At 38.6% G+C, this 17,179-nt stretch overlaps 1 protein-coding gene across 2 annotated transcripts in view; it reads left to right on the top strand.

Moving 5' to 3' along the window:
* Positions 1–17,179, top strand: part of LOC134212866 (protein mothers against dpp-like) — a 121,890-nt gene that overhangs the window by 29,543 nt on the left and 75,168 nt on the right. The window contains exon 1 of one of the 2 annotated variants that reach the window (XM_062691122.1): positions 958–1,404. The exons of the other annotated variant lie outside the window; for it this stretch is intronic. The gene's annotated coding sequence lies outside the window, so the exon portion shown is untranslated. Of the gene's footprint in view, positions 1–957; positions 1,405–17,179 lie in introns of those variants that run through there. 2 annotated transcript variants of the gene reach the window in all.

The raw sequence follows: 17,179 nt of genomic DNA, 5'->3' as shown, positions 1-17,179 counted from the left end.
CATTCATGAACATAATTATTCAAACTACGGGTTTCTTAAACATTATACTTATGCTGCAAAAGGTTCATATGCTGCATGCCGTTGTTTCCAGTTAGTATAATTCGCTTCAGTGCCCATGTCTCCCTATCTAAATCATTAGCAAATGACCGCACTGAGTGTGCCTCACAGTTCGTAAATATTTCGTCACCATTGAAATCCAATCACGAGATTTGCTCTCACCCGCTATCTTGTCATACACAACTGCCGTCGTCATTCCTCCCACATGATTGAGCTGTGCCCGTGTTTCCACTGCAATAGTGGCATCGTCGCATTTCCTTCTATACTGTCACAGTGAAAAAAAAGGCGATTTTGAATTTATTTTCATGCACGCACTTTGAGTGTTTTTTTTTATGTTCAACATGCTGGAAATTCCAGGATCTTTTTTTTAACAGAACAGAGAGAAGATCAAAATTTCCACAAAACACTTTTCTTCAGTTATAAAATAGTGGCGTAATCGTGTTCAGAATAGTTTACGATGATATTATCTTGTATCAAACCTATACAGCATCGCAACGAGAATTAGCGTATGCAAATGCAGAAATCTACCCAAGCCATTAGGGTAGACGATACTGAGTCGGGATGGACTTTGAACTGCTTCGCTTAGTTCCTCTACCATCCGATCCCTGCTGGTCGCAATCCTTCACCACCTTGCACATCGCAGATTCCTAACTGCTGCTAAGTGGTGCATACCTCTAGCAGTTTTATCTAGGCGAAGAGAAAGACACCGGTCGGCGATGGCGACGATGATGCTCCGGTTTCAGATCTTGTTGCGCATCTAATTTAATCCAAATCAATAGATTGTCGAATTAAGATCATTGAGTTTTGTTCATCGAATCGAATCGGTCATACGAAAGTTGGTAATTGATCGCGTCGGCACTAATTCGTTTCCATATTCTGACAAATTGTGGTATTTTGCTACACAAAAAGTTTGGGATTGAAAAACGTGTTAAACCCTGAATGCTGAATGGTTATTCCAGTATAAGATTGATTATTCCATTTATTTCGAAAGAGTGTCTATTACATAATAATAGACAGATATGAACAATCTATGAAGTGTTTCCGCTAAAGTACGAAATCGCCTTTGTTCTTGCACAGTGATAACAGTTCGGTATAGCGAAAAGCAGTGATAGTCCGAATGACACAGCACTTATAACGAGGGGAACACCTAATTAGCGTTCCTGAGCCTCACATATAGATATCAGTGTGTGCGTGTGGGTATAACCTGAAATCGCAAAGAAGCTCCCGAAGGCTACTGGAAGTTCCGCACCATATTCATTGGTCCAGATTGTTCCGGTCCTGCTCGGAAAAGCGATAATATAAGATTTGACTCTCGATCATGGATCTGTATAGGTGTCTGTTTCCATCGTAAGTACCTAAATGTATCTCATTTGATTTCAATCATCGTCTAGTGGCGTGCGAAACAAGCTGACTGTGAGGTAGGATACATTTAATTGAACCACCTATTTTTAAATCATTCGCTTTCTTAGCAGCCGTCTGATGTGCTTAGACAGAGCTCTGAGACATCAGTCAGTATTATTGTGATTGAGTCAGTGGCTGCACTGCTGTCATGGGTGTTCAGCTTCGGCTTGTCGGTTGGCTTTTGTGTGAAAATAAGAATTTCCTCCCCGTCAGTCTACCGTTAGAAGCACAAGATTCCTCACGAATGAGTAGAGAACAAGAAAACACAGTCGGACGCTCACTACGCGTCCATTAGTCTACTCATGTCAAGTGGCCGCTTGGGGAGCGTGGCAAGTAGTTGACCCTGCTTTAGAGTGCATTTTAAGGTGAATCGCGTTGGAATCCAATTTCAAACCTACATAGCGCTTTCAGGGGCACATAACTCCAAAAGCAAAAATAGTTTTTCACCTTTGTTCACTTACAGCATACACGAAAAAATATTTTTCAGATGTGTTAATCGCCTATAAGCAACAACGCGGTGTGGCAGCCATTTTGGCCACTCAGCCACTCTGCCGTAATTCACCTTAAATAGATATGGACGATGATACTAATTCCTTCGTTCGATATTTATATTTCATTAATTTCCTTCAATTCGTTGTTTACTAATTGGGTTGTTTCTCCTAGATTTTCGTTCACGTGAATTTTAGCTCGTCTAAAAAGTTAATTAGATCGATGATTATAATTCTTTGCCTGGTTTAGACAGTAAATACCCGGGGCGAATTTATAACTTGAAATCAAACATGTATTTCGAAGTTCTTTTACAAGGTTTTTGCTTGAAAATTTCTCTGAATCAAGGGGAATAATTATAATCTCATGTACATGGAAATTTTTGTCGTATCCGCTCCTTCCCATATTTTATAAAATTGGGTGGCTATGAAGCTTTATTTCATTTCACTGTTTAACGATTTGATAGTCCTAAAAATAAAACTTATGACCATGGATATTCAATATGACTCAATTCTATGTGATTTAAAAGAATGTTGTGTCAAGTACTATTTATGGCCTCAAACCCCGTGCTGTGGATGCTTTAATTACATGTAACTTTTTGTACAAGAAATGCTTCCAGAACACTCACTACTCAGTGATTTCTAGAATTTTTGGCGTTTTTCTTTTCCTTGTATTGCCTCTCATGCAAAAACAATAAGCTTTTATCTCCCATGATTGTACTTGGGCGCAAGTAAATAAATGAATCTACCAACTACGGATATTAATACTCAAAATGATCTGTAGGGGAAGAGGCCCCGAAACGCCCCCCGAGGCAAAACGCCTTTTGTGGTTTCCCTCATATTTACCGTCATTAAGATGGCCGTAACAAAACTGGATCTAAAATTATGTAGGTTAGGCGAAAAAAGTTTCAAAATAGTGTATGGGAAGGAAAAACCGAAAATTTCCACATTTTGAAGAAACATCTAACAATTTGGCGAGGCAAAACGCCCTAGTGGCACTAACCTACAATGTACTTGCGTCTCCACGCACTATCCATACCAGAATGCTGATTCGCCGACGCATGCCCAACTAACATTTAATGCCATTGTAAATTTTATTTCAACTCGTCTATACGGCTTCAAGCTGAATATGTGTGCTATACATATGATCAAGAACTTCTATTCAATGCTTTTACCAGCAAATCTGGCGAATCTATTCAGCTGTTTTTGGCGTGCCTGCACAACTACTTTACAGCATGTTGCACATTTTTTTCTCAATCTTTATTAAACCATTTAGTAATATAATTCGCTTCAATGGCGCTTATTCAGATTTTTTAAATCTGTTAAATAAGTTTCATTTTGATTAAATATTATTTGAGAGGAGAGTAAATTTCGGAGTTTATTCAATGTTTTTCTTTTGTGAAAACTCAAATATCCATTTTGTTGCTACCTAGATTCGAACTCCTGATCTCCTGATTCAATGGCCGCTGCTCTGTCATCACCGTCACTTTGACATATGTAAATAACAAAGAAAATTATGGATGTGCTTCTTCGCACACCCTATAGGTTGTTTTACTAACGCAATTTTCAGATTCATGCTGTATAAACGTTAGAAAGAGGCATACATGCTGATTTCAGCACATAAGCTTAAAAAGTATGCTTTCAGCATTATTTCAACCATTATTCAAACATCTGTCAGCATGTTCTGTGGGCTAACTTTTATGCATCATCAATCGCTGAAACTGTTTTTAGGCAACATTGTCTCGATCTGTATAGATGTTACTCTGCTGCTAATCGTTTAACAGTAGCCGTCAACTTCTTCCGTCGCTTCTAAATGGCTTGTTTTCTTACACTATCTGCTAGCTTTAATAACAGCGCTTTGCCAGTTGCTATAAAAGCAGGTGAATAGCTTTGTAGCTGCGTTACAGAAATCAATAGCTCATACACAGCTCCGGCAACAAAAATCAAATGTAAACATTGCGGTTTTGACGTTCCATACTGATAAGCTATTAAAAGGAGCAGTAGGTATAAGGTTTATTTAAACGTTGTGCAATCTTCAAAGATACAGAAGTTGCCTAAAAGCTTCGTTGGTTCATTTATAGCGCCATTACGCTATATTGTTAGTGCTATAACAACAGCGAAAACATTTTCATTGTGAATGCTACTCACCGTAATATAGGAAGTTGCTAACAAGCAACTTAATTACATACATGAGCTCTTAACCGATAAGCTTTGTTGCTAATTCAGACAGAGCTGTTATATGACTGTATGAAAGCTGCATAAACGATAAAAGATGAAATATATTCGGCACAAACTGACTAGCTGATAGATATTTGGGTAATAGTCGAGTTGAAGTTTAAGGGATTATTTGCGGAGGCTTTTCTTTTATTCAGCATTGGCTGCTTTTATTCAAATATTATACAGCCAAAGGCTAGAAGTTGAAGCTTTTAGCACCAAAATTGTTAGTTGGGCTGATACTGCCCCACGATTGCAATTGGTTTTGGTCGGTGGTGGCGTTCAGCAATGTGATTACGCGGTAGATTTTACGATCCAGATTGTCGTTTTTTTTGTAGATGGGACACCTTCCATCATCTCCTGCGACAGAACCTCTTCCTTGGTAATTAGCCAGTGCAGCGCTCTAGCTAGTGTTTCAAAACCTTATTTAAACAGATCTCCCGATAGTTGGTCAACCCCAACCAGGGGCTTTGTTGTTTTCAGTCAGCTGATCTCCTCCTGGATTTCCTGGAGATCCGTAGCCGGAAGACGTATGTCCTGAGCGCGTGCTCCCATGTTTATTACCAATACCGCTACTGTCATTCAGGAGCTCTTCGGAGTGCTGCTGCCATCTTTGGATCACATCACGCTCATTTGTTAGAAGGTTCCCGTTTATGTCCTTACATATATCAGGCTGTGACACGTGGCCCTTGGCTCCACTTCTGTACCCCGAATGCCAGTACCCCTAATTCCATTACCCCGAAGGCCACTATCCAGAATGGGACAATACCCCGAATGGGAGACTACTCCGAAATCCATTACCCCGAAATGCCATTACTCAGAATACATTTCGAATCTGTAAATTTCCATCACTGATTTCTTTAGATGAACACATTTGCCAGACATAAGGCGAACATAGGAGATAATGCCTTCTTTAAATGAACGTGTTTGATCGGTTTAAGGCAAACAGAGATGATAATGCCTTGTTTAGATGTATGCATTTGCCCGATATGATTATGCCTTCTTTAAATGAACGCATTTGCCCGGTTTAAAGCCAAAAGAGTTGAAAATGGTTGCTTGTTTTAGGATGCTTGTTAATAAACGCGTTTGCCCGGTATAAGGCGAACAGAAGAGGTAACACCTTCTTTAAATGATCTTGTTTGCTTGTTACAACGAAACAATGGCTGTTCCTTGCTACGAGAGGAACAAGCATATTCGACGAACAGAAGAGATCCTCTCATTCTAGGGTCTTGTCGCCATGCCCTTCTTGTCACAGTAAGGTTTATCACCGGCTTTCCGCGAACTTCAGCAGCAACATTTCCACGTTCGCGAGCCGTCTCAAGCCCAGTCGACGTGGGCTAGTTCCTTACATTGGACGGATCTACGATAAAATTCTCGTAAAAATTGTGTAATGTATTCGACTGGAATCGCTCTGCTTTTGAAAAAATCGTAAAACAAGTATTAATCATTGACTCGAATTATAAATACATTTCTATGAATTAAGTTTTTGTTTTTCAATGAAATAAACTATAATTTAAATCAGGACTGATTCGGGGTACTGGCTCATTCGGGGTGGTGTTCGGGGTGGTGATGATGGCATTCGGGGTAGTGACTCATTCGGGATAATGGCGTTCGGGGTAATGGCATTATGGGTAATGGAATTATGGGTAGTGTCGTAGAGTGGTGGCCCTTACGTGAACTTCTCATAGAACTTTCATGCGTTGTTAGCACAGTACAGTCTCTCCGTCTCTTCACGGTCTCGATCTTCCTGCTATCGCTTTCTCCTCCGAAAAAAATGAGTTTGGTCTTTTCCGCGCCCATTTGTATCGTGTCTCGTGCAGCAATCTTGCCCATGCTGCATTTTCCTCCTCCACTAACTGCTCACATTCGCCGTCATACCAGTCGTTTCTCTGAACCAGGTTGCGGTGCTTCCAATGCACTATGGTCCAGGATACAGATTTACGCGGAAAGATGAATTTTACGCCAAAACTATATTTTTTAGAAAAAACTGTTGTTCTACAAAATTGTTCGAAATAGTACGGCCATCATTATGGTTTTACCAAAAAATAGGGTGGCCCATCATATAAAAAAAATAGAAAATATTTTTTTTATTTATCGGAATATTGACATGTTCTGTTCTACAAAGTTGTAGCGCAGCTTATTCCAATCAATTTTGCTAAACAAACTTTTTCTGTAGCTCTTAAGTTGGCTGATTTAGAGCAATTTTACCTAATTGGTTGGATTAGGGTGTACCTCTCAAAAACAGATTTTTTTATCTCCTTTTTTTGTTTTACATTTCTCGAAAAAGTCGTCTTCAGGTGACTTTTAGAGCTCAAAAAAATGCAACTTTTGATGGGTAAATACGCTCAATATCTTTTTCCGATCAAAAGTTATAATCGTTTTTCTGTCAAAATTACATTTTTTTCATAAGTTGATATCTCCGGTTAGGGCAGACCAAAAAAATATATTCACACGGCATCTGGAAGAGAAATTAATATTCTTTATTATGTCAAAAAATTGGGGATATGTTATTTTTTTATCTCAAGTTTCACCAATTTTACTAAAATCATGTTTTTTCAAATAAATTGATATAACTCGACAACGGAAGAAGATACAGACGATATTCTTATAGCAAAACACGCGCTTTAAAAAGCCTCAAAAGTTTTCAGAAGATGACATCCGTGAAAAATAAAAAATGAAATGAGCAGATCATAAATATTATTTTTTGAGGGACACCCTAATCCTGGTAAGTAAAATTACTATAAACAAATGAGTTTAAGAGCTACATAAAAAGTTTATATAGCAAAGTTGATGGGAAAAAGCTGCGCTACAACTTTGTGGAATATTTTATGTCAATTTTCCGCAAAATAAAAGAAAATAAAATTTCACATTATATGTATTATAAAATGGCCCACCCTATTTTTCAGTAACTCTATAATAAGGGCCCAAGTATCCAGAACAACTTTTTAGAACAAATTTTGTTTCTTAAAAGTATGCTTCAGACCGAAAATGCATCTTTTCTCGTAAATCTTGCAATACGACGATAATGATGAAATTTATAAAAAGTGTTTAAGCTGTAGATTTTTTATTTTTCATTTGTCACGAATGTCATCTTCTGAAGACTTTTGAGGCTTTTCAAAACGCGTGTTTTGCTATAAGAATATCGTCTGTATCTTCTTCCGTTGTCGAGTTATATTAATTTATTTGAAAAAACATGATTTTAGTAAAATTGATAAAACTTGAGATAAAAAAATAACATATCCCCAATTTTTTGACATAATAAAGAATATTAATTTCTCTTTCAAATGCCGTGTGAATATATTTTTTTGGTCTGCCCTAACCGGAGATATCAACTTATGAAAAAAATGTAATTTTGACAGAAAAACGATTATAACTTTTGATCGGAAAAAGATATTGAGCATATTTACCCATCAAAAGTTGCATTTTTTTGAGCTCTAAAAGTCACCTAAAGACGACTTTTTCGAGAAATGTAAAACAAAAAAAGTACATCAAAAATACAGTTTTTTTTAGGTACACCCTAATCCAATTAGGTAAAATTGCTCTAAATCAGCCAATTTAAGAGCTACAGAAAAAGTTTGTTTAGCAAAATTGATTGGAATAAGCTACGCTACATTTTTGTAGAACATAACATGTCAATATTCCGAGAAATAAAAAAAAAATTCTCTAATTTTTTTTATATGATGGGCCACCCTATTTTTGGTAGAACCATAATGATGGCCTTACTATTTCGAACAATTTTGTAGAACAACAGTTTTTTCTAAAAAATATAGTTTTGGCGTAAAATTCATCTTTCCTCGTAAATCTGTATCCTGGACCATAGTGCAATGTTTCTCTGCAGCGGTTGCGGTGCTCCCAATGGCGGATCGAATATCTCTCCAGCCATCTTGGGCTAGTCTACCGTTTTGTAGCCGCCCAATGTTAAGCCGTGGCGAGCTACTTCGACGCGTGTTGTACACCGTCCAGAGTTTTGAGCGCAGGCATACAGCAACGAGGTAGTGGGCGGATTAAATATTCACATTGCAATAAATACCGACGTTCGTGATGTCGAAGAAGAATTTACCGACGATTAAAACAATGTCGATTTGGTTTGTGTTTCTTGATTAGATGATTTCCATGTGGCCTTTTAGATATTCTTGCGGGGGATGATAGTGCTTCGGACTCCCATTCCGCGGAAAGGCCGTTGTCATTCAATACGGTAGCAGACTATCCGGTCCGATGACCGGTCTATGCATTTCCTCTCTGTCAGCCAGAGCGTTCATGTTGCCGTTGACGATTTTGACGTCCCGTAGTGGGCATCCATCATATGTGCACGTTGATGATGCTATAGTTGAAGAAACGGCCTTTAATCCTCAGCTTGCACATCTTTGCGTTGAATGGCTGCCATCCAATCACGTAATGGTGCATCTTGCCCAGTCGGTTCCCAGTTCATTGGTGGTACCACAGGTTTGATAGAAGGTAGCCGCTCGATGTCCGCTTCCACACTTTCTGACCAGTCCAGCAGATTTCCTGCAGCGCTACGACGTCGAAGTTGCGGGGATGTAATTCTTCGTAGATTATCCTGTCGCAACCTGCGACACCTAGCGACTTGCAGTTCCATGTTTTAAGCTTCCAATTGTGATAGGTCCTTGCTGATTGTATCTAGTCGTATTATCTTCTATGTCGTTCATAATGATTGACTTTGAAGGCGGCTTATTGGGCCTGGGCAAACCTCATAACACGTCGGAGGGCCATCATGTCAGGTCTGTTCAACGTATCACCTAACACCAGAACTTGGGTTTGTGCGCTTTGAGCTTTGGCGGATCCTGTAGCTTTTTATAGAAGTTTATCAGAACACACCATCAAGCCCCACCACAACCTAGGCAGGCACCACAACTCGAAGTTGGCCTGGGGAGAGATCGTCAACCCCTTAGCCGTAGCTGCATGTTTCTGGAGTAAAACTTAATTCATATCAAAAGATGTCTAAGATGTCTGTTCTATTATTGTCAGAGTTTTTTTTTATGACTGATTATGCTCAAATTTGGCCTAAACATTCTGTGAATATCAAAGAATATCAAAGAATATATAAATTTCATAAAATTCGGTCGACAAAACCCCCCTGCCAATAATAGAATAAAACCTGCCAAAGCCGTATTTTCCTCTACATTAAAAAAGTTAGGACAGTAAGGGAAGTTTACCTTTACAGTGTCATCGTTTTACTTTTTTCAAGCTAATAGAAAAGGAAAAAGGGTGAAAGGACAAGTGAATTAATCAGGTGATCTAATACCAATGATTTAATCCCATTCATACCTACTGGTGATAATTTCAACTTAGATCAATGAAAGGTCTACTATCGATGATTCCACCTTACATTCGTAGTAGTAGTCGTTGATATTCCTATTCTCGGTTCTCTGCTCAGATCTGGTAGCTTGTACGCAGAGTTAGTGCGCTCTCGCTTTTGCGCGAGGTCATCGCTTCTCGGCACAGTTTTGCAAATTAAATCATTAAATTGTGGCAACTGGCTCACGTGAATTGTTTGCCGGTGGGACTCAGTTCCTTCGTTATTCTTTTCTTGGTGGTCTGGCTTTCTGGTTTTCGTTTCAGGTATTTCCTGTGGTTATTGTTGTTGCACTTTCTGCGAGATTTGAAACTCATTCTACCGGTTAAATACCCCACCAAAGAATACTTTGCATGCATGGGTAGCTGAGCTGAGAACATTTTCATCAGGTTTGGTGGTAGATAAATACTTACTTTGTAAGATCAACTATCGCTGCACTTAAATGTGTATGACAACAGGTCCTTTCTTCTATGCAAATAATGACAGCAATATCGCTGAAATAAGCAAATTGCACAATGATTCCTCAATTAAATTAGTGTCGAAAAGGCAAATGACATCTTTTGTTAATTTTATTAAATGATTTTCAGGTTGTTGTTGTTGTTGAGTTCTGAAATTTAACAACAAAATTATTCTAACTGAATAATAATTGTTCAAGCTAATTTAATCACAACTGATCATTGAGAACCTTTTGTTATTAATCTAACAGGAAGCCATTGTTTCTGGCCACTGTTCGATTCTTATTTTGATTCTATTCATATTCTAGATGCTTCTTTTGTAACTAATATTAATAATATTTTTCTTGTTTTCTCTTTTCAGGTACGTATTTCCGATTCCAAATTTTTGTGTTTATCAACTAGATTTAAAGATTTTCATGTCAAAACGTGTTGTATTGCTTATATAAGGTGTGTATTTCCATGTTACAAGATTGAACTACTTTATCGCTTAACACCGTTTACACTGCTTACTAGTTCTAAGAACGATGAACACATCCACATAAATGGCGTCACATCTCCAACTATAAGCAAACGAGAGACCTCCAACTTGACTACAAATCGCAGCCCCAGCCTCGCAATATGTGTGTGCCAATAAATCGTCTATTGCATCGGGCGGGCGACACTTCCAGCGAAGAATTACAGTTATCTGCGATGGAATCTGCGGCAAAACCTAGTTTTACAATCTGTAAACAACAATCTCCACCGCGATCACTTGATCTACACGGAGCGGTGCGTCGCACTTCCGTTGCCCATTGCTTCCCTACCGCACTGACGCCTGTCGTCCTGGCGCGGAATACGCTACCAACTGGTTTATCAGACACCCCCCTTTTCGCCTCGGATTTCCTACTGCTTATAATTTGTAGGGACAGAAGCCCGAAGAAAGTAAACATCGCTGCGCTAATCGACGGAACATGCGAAAGCCTGTGATTATCCATGCGCTCAAAATCAAAATTGTTCATATGGGTTTAACGTGCAGATATGAGATGTTTATAAGAGCATAATTATCGTTAAACATATCGCATTAGACTGATCCCATTGGCTATAGCAGCAGCCCACATATTAATCATGGGCGTAGCTAGAAGAGTCGTTAGAATTAGATGAATTCTTCAGAAAGATTGTTAAATAGTTTACTGTATAATTATTGTCATACTTAATACCTAGATGTGTAAAATTTTGTTTTAGAGACGTAACAAGCTAAAGGTATCGTGAGCGATTTCCGGTTTAGTCAAATAGATCTTTTTTGGTATAATTCTCTTGAAAATTTTAAGTAGCACAGCAAGTTTCATCATGATTATCTAATTTGAAATATGATATACAGCATCGCACTGAGAACCAAATGGCAACAAGGGTACATCAGAAGCCAATGTTTTCTGCGCAGATTTCGATATTCGCTTGAAGAACTACTTGACTAACCACACTTCAAAACAATGCCCTAGCTACGGCAATGATTCCATGCGGACGAGATTGACATGCACATGGTCGTACTCGAAGTGCACATATAGATGCAATGCGACTGACTGCACAGCGAACATGCAGAGGCTGGTTCGGGAACTGGATCGCGATGGCCGTAGGAGCGCAGTTGCAGTAGGCAGATACCGGCGCAGCTTAGTTAGATGGTTCCCGCAGTTGTTCGGCAGCTAATGTTGGGTACCTACGTATTGTGGATGTCCGAGTAAGGCAGTGCGCGCCCAAAGTGGTGGCCGGCCAGGGCAATAAAAATAATAAATAATGTGCTAGATGTGAGCAACGAGCACTTACTCCGAGCCGTTAAAGGCTTTTCGTAGACGGGGCGGGGGGTTTCGCTGCACACACGTCGGTTGTTTATGTCGGATGATTATTTTTACGTAGTTTGAATATCCGAGCTAATTATAAATTGAGATAACATAAAACCGTTTAAAATAGCATTGTAACACATTGAAGCACCGATTAAGATCGGAATACCAATTAGGGTAGCGCAGGCGCCACTTTTTACGTGATCCCGTCTCGATAAAATAAAACCCTTATGGGCAATTTCAATTTCGGTTCGATTAGTAAACCGATGAATAATGTGGGTCATCGCGGGCGGTTTGCTTCCAAATCGGACTAATTCCACGATGAATAAGCATTCATGTGACGCGTCCTCTTCAGATCCAGTTCTCGACATGTGTGTTGATCGATTAGATCAAACTTAAACATTTTGATTCAGAGATATCTAACGAGAGGGGATACTGCATGTTCAGAATACAAAACCATTGCGTATAGCTCGTATATATTATTTGTATGATTTACAGCGCGTAAGATTGTCTTTTTTGTGTAATTAGTAGCGTCCTATCCTGTTGAATAGCGGAACGTGTAGTTTTCCGGCTGTAGCAGTCTTGTAACGCAGCAAAAACAGTTAGAATCGAAGACAGCTATTAGGTGCAGTGCTCAAAAGCGTAGGAGAAGATTAAAATTAAAACGGAAAGCATAGTGAGGGCAGAAAAGCTTCTGGGTTTTATAGCAAAAGCCACCCACGATACACTGTATCTCGAAAAAACTGAAACCCATGCACCAAAGCGGGCGCCATTTCAAATTTGGATGGACAATATTAGTGTGTAACACTACTATATGTACAAAAAAACAATCTTCCAATCCTTGAAAAAGGTAAAATAAATTACCGAAACCGTCGGATGCAGAAGTAAACTTGTTTTTGCTGCGTTACAAGACTGCTACAGCCGGAAAACTACACGTTCCGTTACATACCCACAGTCGTCAAGCATTAATTCCTGTTGAATAGTTTAAAAAGATTTCAATATTTCATCACTTAAAATTGAAAATAAAATCATCAGTATCGATTCAGCTAATAAAATTCTACTTATTCGTCTGGTGTCTGTAGATGATTACCGGTCTAATGCATTTTGTAGTTAGTCAATAAAGTGCAACAGTGAATTCTATTCGATCGAAGTATTTTGCGGTAGCCATAGTAAGTACGATTTTTGATTTCTACCACTGCATTTCATGCTGCACTATGGGGATGTTGTGTTGTACTGCTTTTGTTGTATTTCTCCTTTTTCATATTTATGTTGATTCCAAAGCTTTCCGTGAGTATATGAAGGATCCGAGTAAAAATTCAGGGTGTCAACTACCTGGAAAAATCCTGGAATTATCAGGGATTTCGGACACAATCAGAGAAATTTCAATAATAATGAATAATCAATAATCAATACATCATGAGTGAAACTCTTTCAAAAGATGAAAATGATTCACAACTTTAAATAAATGTTAAATGTCAATGTCAAATTATACAATTGAAAATGTATTGAACATGTATGAATCGTTGTCCTGGAGAAATCTAAGAATTTATTCAGGAAATCAATTGGAGATTACTTTGTGAACTCTTTTGAGAATTCCCCCGGAAATTCTTCAGAAATGTATTTTAATAAACAAAATCACTAAGGATTTTTTAAAGCAATTTCTGGAGAAACTTCCGAAGATATTTCTGGATCAATTTTCAACGGAATTTTGGGAAGATTTTCTAAAGGAACCAGTAAAGGAGTGTCCATTGAAATTATTAGCGTATTTATAAAATTATTCCTGGAGGAATTACCAAAATGAGTCCCCGAAAGAATTCCTGCAGGATTAAAAAAAAAATCAGAAGGAGAACGTGAAAGATCTTTGAAAAAAAAATCTAATGGAATTTGTGAAGGATTTTGGTTAAAGAGATTTTCGAAGGAATTCTGAATTGATTTTCCAAAGCAATTCCTAAAGTAAATTTCAAAGGAATTTTCAAAGGTATTGCATGAGCATGAACATGATTGACCGTCCACGGTTGCTTCCATTATTGCCAGGATAGCTGTATTTACACAGAGAACAGATAAAGTTTAAGACTAACATCATCGTCAATGTGTAAGAACTGGTGACCCAAAAATAAGCCATACCAGCGCCGGTCGTGTCCGAATGCAGGTTAATTAAGGAATAGGTAGGAAATTGTTGACGAGATACTCGCTTCGATAGAAGCCGACGAGTCATCTGCACTTCCACGAGACATAACTGGGATGTTGGATATATGGGGAAGGGAGTGTGGCAGGGTTCGTTTTGAAAAACGGTCTGCCTTGTATAGCATTTAGTTTGATTAATTACTTCAATTATCGACCGAGCTACGCAACTGGATGCGAAATAAATTTTCACTTTCTTATTAATTTACTCACCCGCACAAAGCAGAACTATATTTCGATGACCGGCCGATCGCTCTGTTTACTGGAGAAGCAAAGGTTTCAAAGGTGTTCTCGAAAAAATCCCAAAAGAACTTCTCAGAGGGATTCCAAAATAAATTTTCCAATAATTTTCTTTTTAAATTAAAAATAAACTTCCAAAGGTTCAAAGGAATTTTTTGAAGATTTGCTAAAATAAACTGTCTAGAAATGTCCGAAGGAGTTTCCGAAGAAGTTACTGGAGGAATTTGCAAGGAAATACCTGCAACAATTTCCTTTAGGAATTTCAGAAATATTTTTTGTATGAATTCCTGGAATAATTTATTAAAATGTCCAAAGCATGTCCATGCAACAATTACGATTTTCTCAAGGAACCTGAAGGAAATTTCCTTATGAGTTCCTTAAAAAATCTAAAAGAATTTCGAAAGCATTTTACGAAGGTATTTCCAGTAGAGGCGTCTAGTACTTATACACAGGATTCTGTTTTAAGACGATTTTTTTTTCGCTCGTATTATTGATCGTGTGACTTATTAGACCGGTAGTTCTTTATGGACACGAGACCTGGACGATGCTCGTGGAGAACCAACGCGCACTGGTAGTTTCCCAAATGAAAGTGTTGCGTATCATATATGGTGGGGCGCAGATGGCAGACGGTACGTGGAGGAGGCGAATGAACCACGAGCTTATTAATTTAGAGATTCATCCATCGTTCACACCGCGAAAATCGGAAGACTGCGGTGGGCCGCGCACGTAGCTAGAATGTCGGACAGTAATCCGGTGAAAATGGTTCTCGAAAACGACAGGAACAAGAAGGCGAGGTGCACAGCGGGCAAGTTGGAGCGATCAGGTGGAGGACGATTTGCGGACCCTCCGCAGACTGCGTGGTTGGCGAAGTGCAGCCATGGACCGAGCTGAATGGAGAAGACTTTTATGTATTGCACAGGCCACTCCGGCTTTAGTCTGGTAATAAATAAATAAGTACCGGTACCGGTAATTTGGTTCACACAAACTGAATGTTGGCCATGCGAAAGGAAGTCAGTGGAAAGTACTACTGAACTGTCAAAAAAGTTCATTTGACGAGGACCGAATTCATTCGTAACGTCATGCTGCAGAACCTAATTGGCCCCGGAACCCCTTTCCGGCTAAATCTGGCTCGAATGACCGTCGTCGACAGCAGCAACACAAAGGGAAATGTCAACGCAAGGTTCGGACAAGAGTTTGGTTGCTATTAGTTATTAGAAAACATCATTGGGGAAAGATCTTCTCAGGACCAGCATTTTCTGAAAAGAAAGAGAGTAATTCTCGCTGAAACCGGGCCACTATTTACACGAGGTTTTAAAAAATGCCTAAATTTATATTCTTTCAAAAGCTTTCGGCGAGTATATTAAGGATCCTAGTTAAATTCTTCAGATAGATGAACCCCTCGTTAGTTATACACGAAATCATTTTAATGGACCCCTCGATTTTTGTCAATTCTTGACTCACCAAAACTATCATAACTCCAACATTTCTCAACCGATCGTAGAGATCAGCATATTGTTGGAAAGAGGAAGAGTGTATCCTCAATTTGCAATAGTAAAAATAGAAGCAGCCATATTGAATTTGGCCGCCATCTTGGATTTCTTTTTGAAAACTATCTTTCCACCAGGTTCGCAACCACCGATTTTTAATATTAATACACCGATGGAAAGCTTAGCTTATATTATGCATTGTGTCCAAAAATCTCAGGTGTATGTTTTTTCTATCAAAAGTTATGTACTATTTACCAATACCAAAATTCTTGAATTATTTAATGCAATAACTCGAAAACGGCTCCGTTATGCTCAAAGCTTTTGAGCCCATCAAATAAAATACTGTAGTAGATATGTTTTTCATTTTTGAAACATATTTGGCTTAGAATAGTGTATGAAATTAAGGAACTGACGTCGTAGTATCAAATTAACCAAAAAAATAATGTTCTTTGGTCAGATGAGCCTTCAAAACTACATAACTTTTGATAGAAAAAACATACACCTGAGATTTTTGGTCACAATGCACAATATAAGCTAAGCTTTCCATCGGTGTATTAATATTCAAAATCAGTGGTTGCGAACCTGGCGGAAAAATAGATTTCAAAAATAAATTCAAGATGGCGGTCAAATTCAATATGGCTGCTTCTATTTTTACTATTGCAAATAGAGGAAACACTTTTCCTCTTTCCAACGATATGCTGATCTCTACGATCGGTTGAGAAATGTTGGAGTTATGATAGTTTTGGTGAGTCAAGAATTGACAAAAATCGAGAGTCCATTAAAATGATTTCGTGTATAACTAACGAGGGGTTCATCTTTCTGAAGAATTTAACTCGGATCCTTAATATACGCGCCGAAAGCTTTCAAAAGAATATAAATTTAGGCATTTTTAAGAACCTCGTGCAAATAGTGGCCTGGTTTCAGCGAGAATTACTCAAGGGTAGATTACAAAAACTGGCTGTTTTGGTGGCATTGGTGTGTGGCGTGGTAGCTTGGTCACTGTTAGTGATTGGAAATGTGATTTGCTAAAAATAAAACGGTTCTTTTCAAAACCACCATTGAATCGAAGAAAAGGATGGCCTGATGTAAAATTTCTCAACATTGCAAAACCTGTTCACGGCTGCGTCTTGGACCGATACTGACGCCATCAAAATTTCTTCAATCAATATGCGAATAAATTAAACGTCGCCTCCCTCCGACGCGCGCTTATAGTTCATATATCGACGCCAACTTTTTTCATCGCCAAATGATTATGTTTTGTACTTTGTAAAAGGGTTATGTACAAGATCCGAGTACTCGGCGTAAAATACCTAAAACAATTTGGTGAATCCTAAGAACAAAACCAAAGTAAGATTTTTAAAATAAAATTTCATTTTGTTGCTACTGACGCCAACGTCAGTTACTCGAAGATTTGACGCTGAAAGGCTATAGCATAATCTCTTTCCGAAGCACACTTGTGATTCTACTACCCACACGGTAACTTTCGCCACTGAGGGGCTGTACACATATTACGTAAGCACTTATGGGAGAAGGG

This window comes from Armigeres subalbatus, chromosome 2 (genome assembly GCF_024139115.2).
Source record: "Armigeres subalbatus isolate Guangzhou_Male chromosome 2, GZ_Asu_2, whole genome shotgun sequence".
Lineage (NCBI taxonomy): Eukaryota > Metazoa > Arthropoda > Insecta > Diptera > Culicidae > Armigeres > Armigeres subalbatus.
Note: the sequence above shows the minus strand (reverse complement) of the source record. Positions and strands in the feature narration are given on the sequence as shown.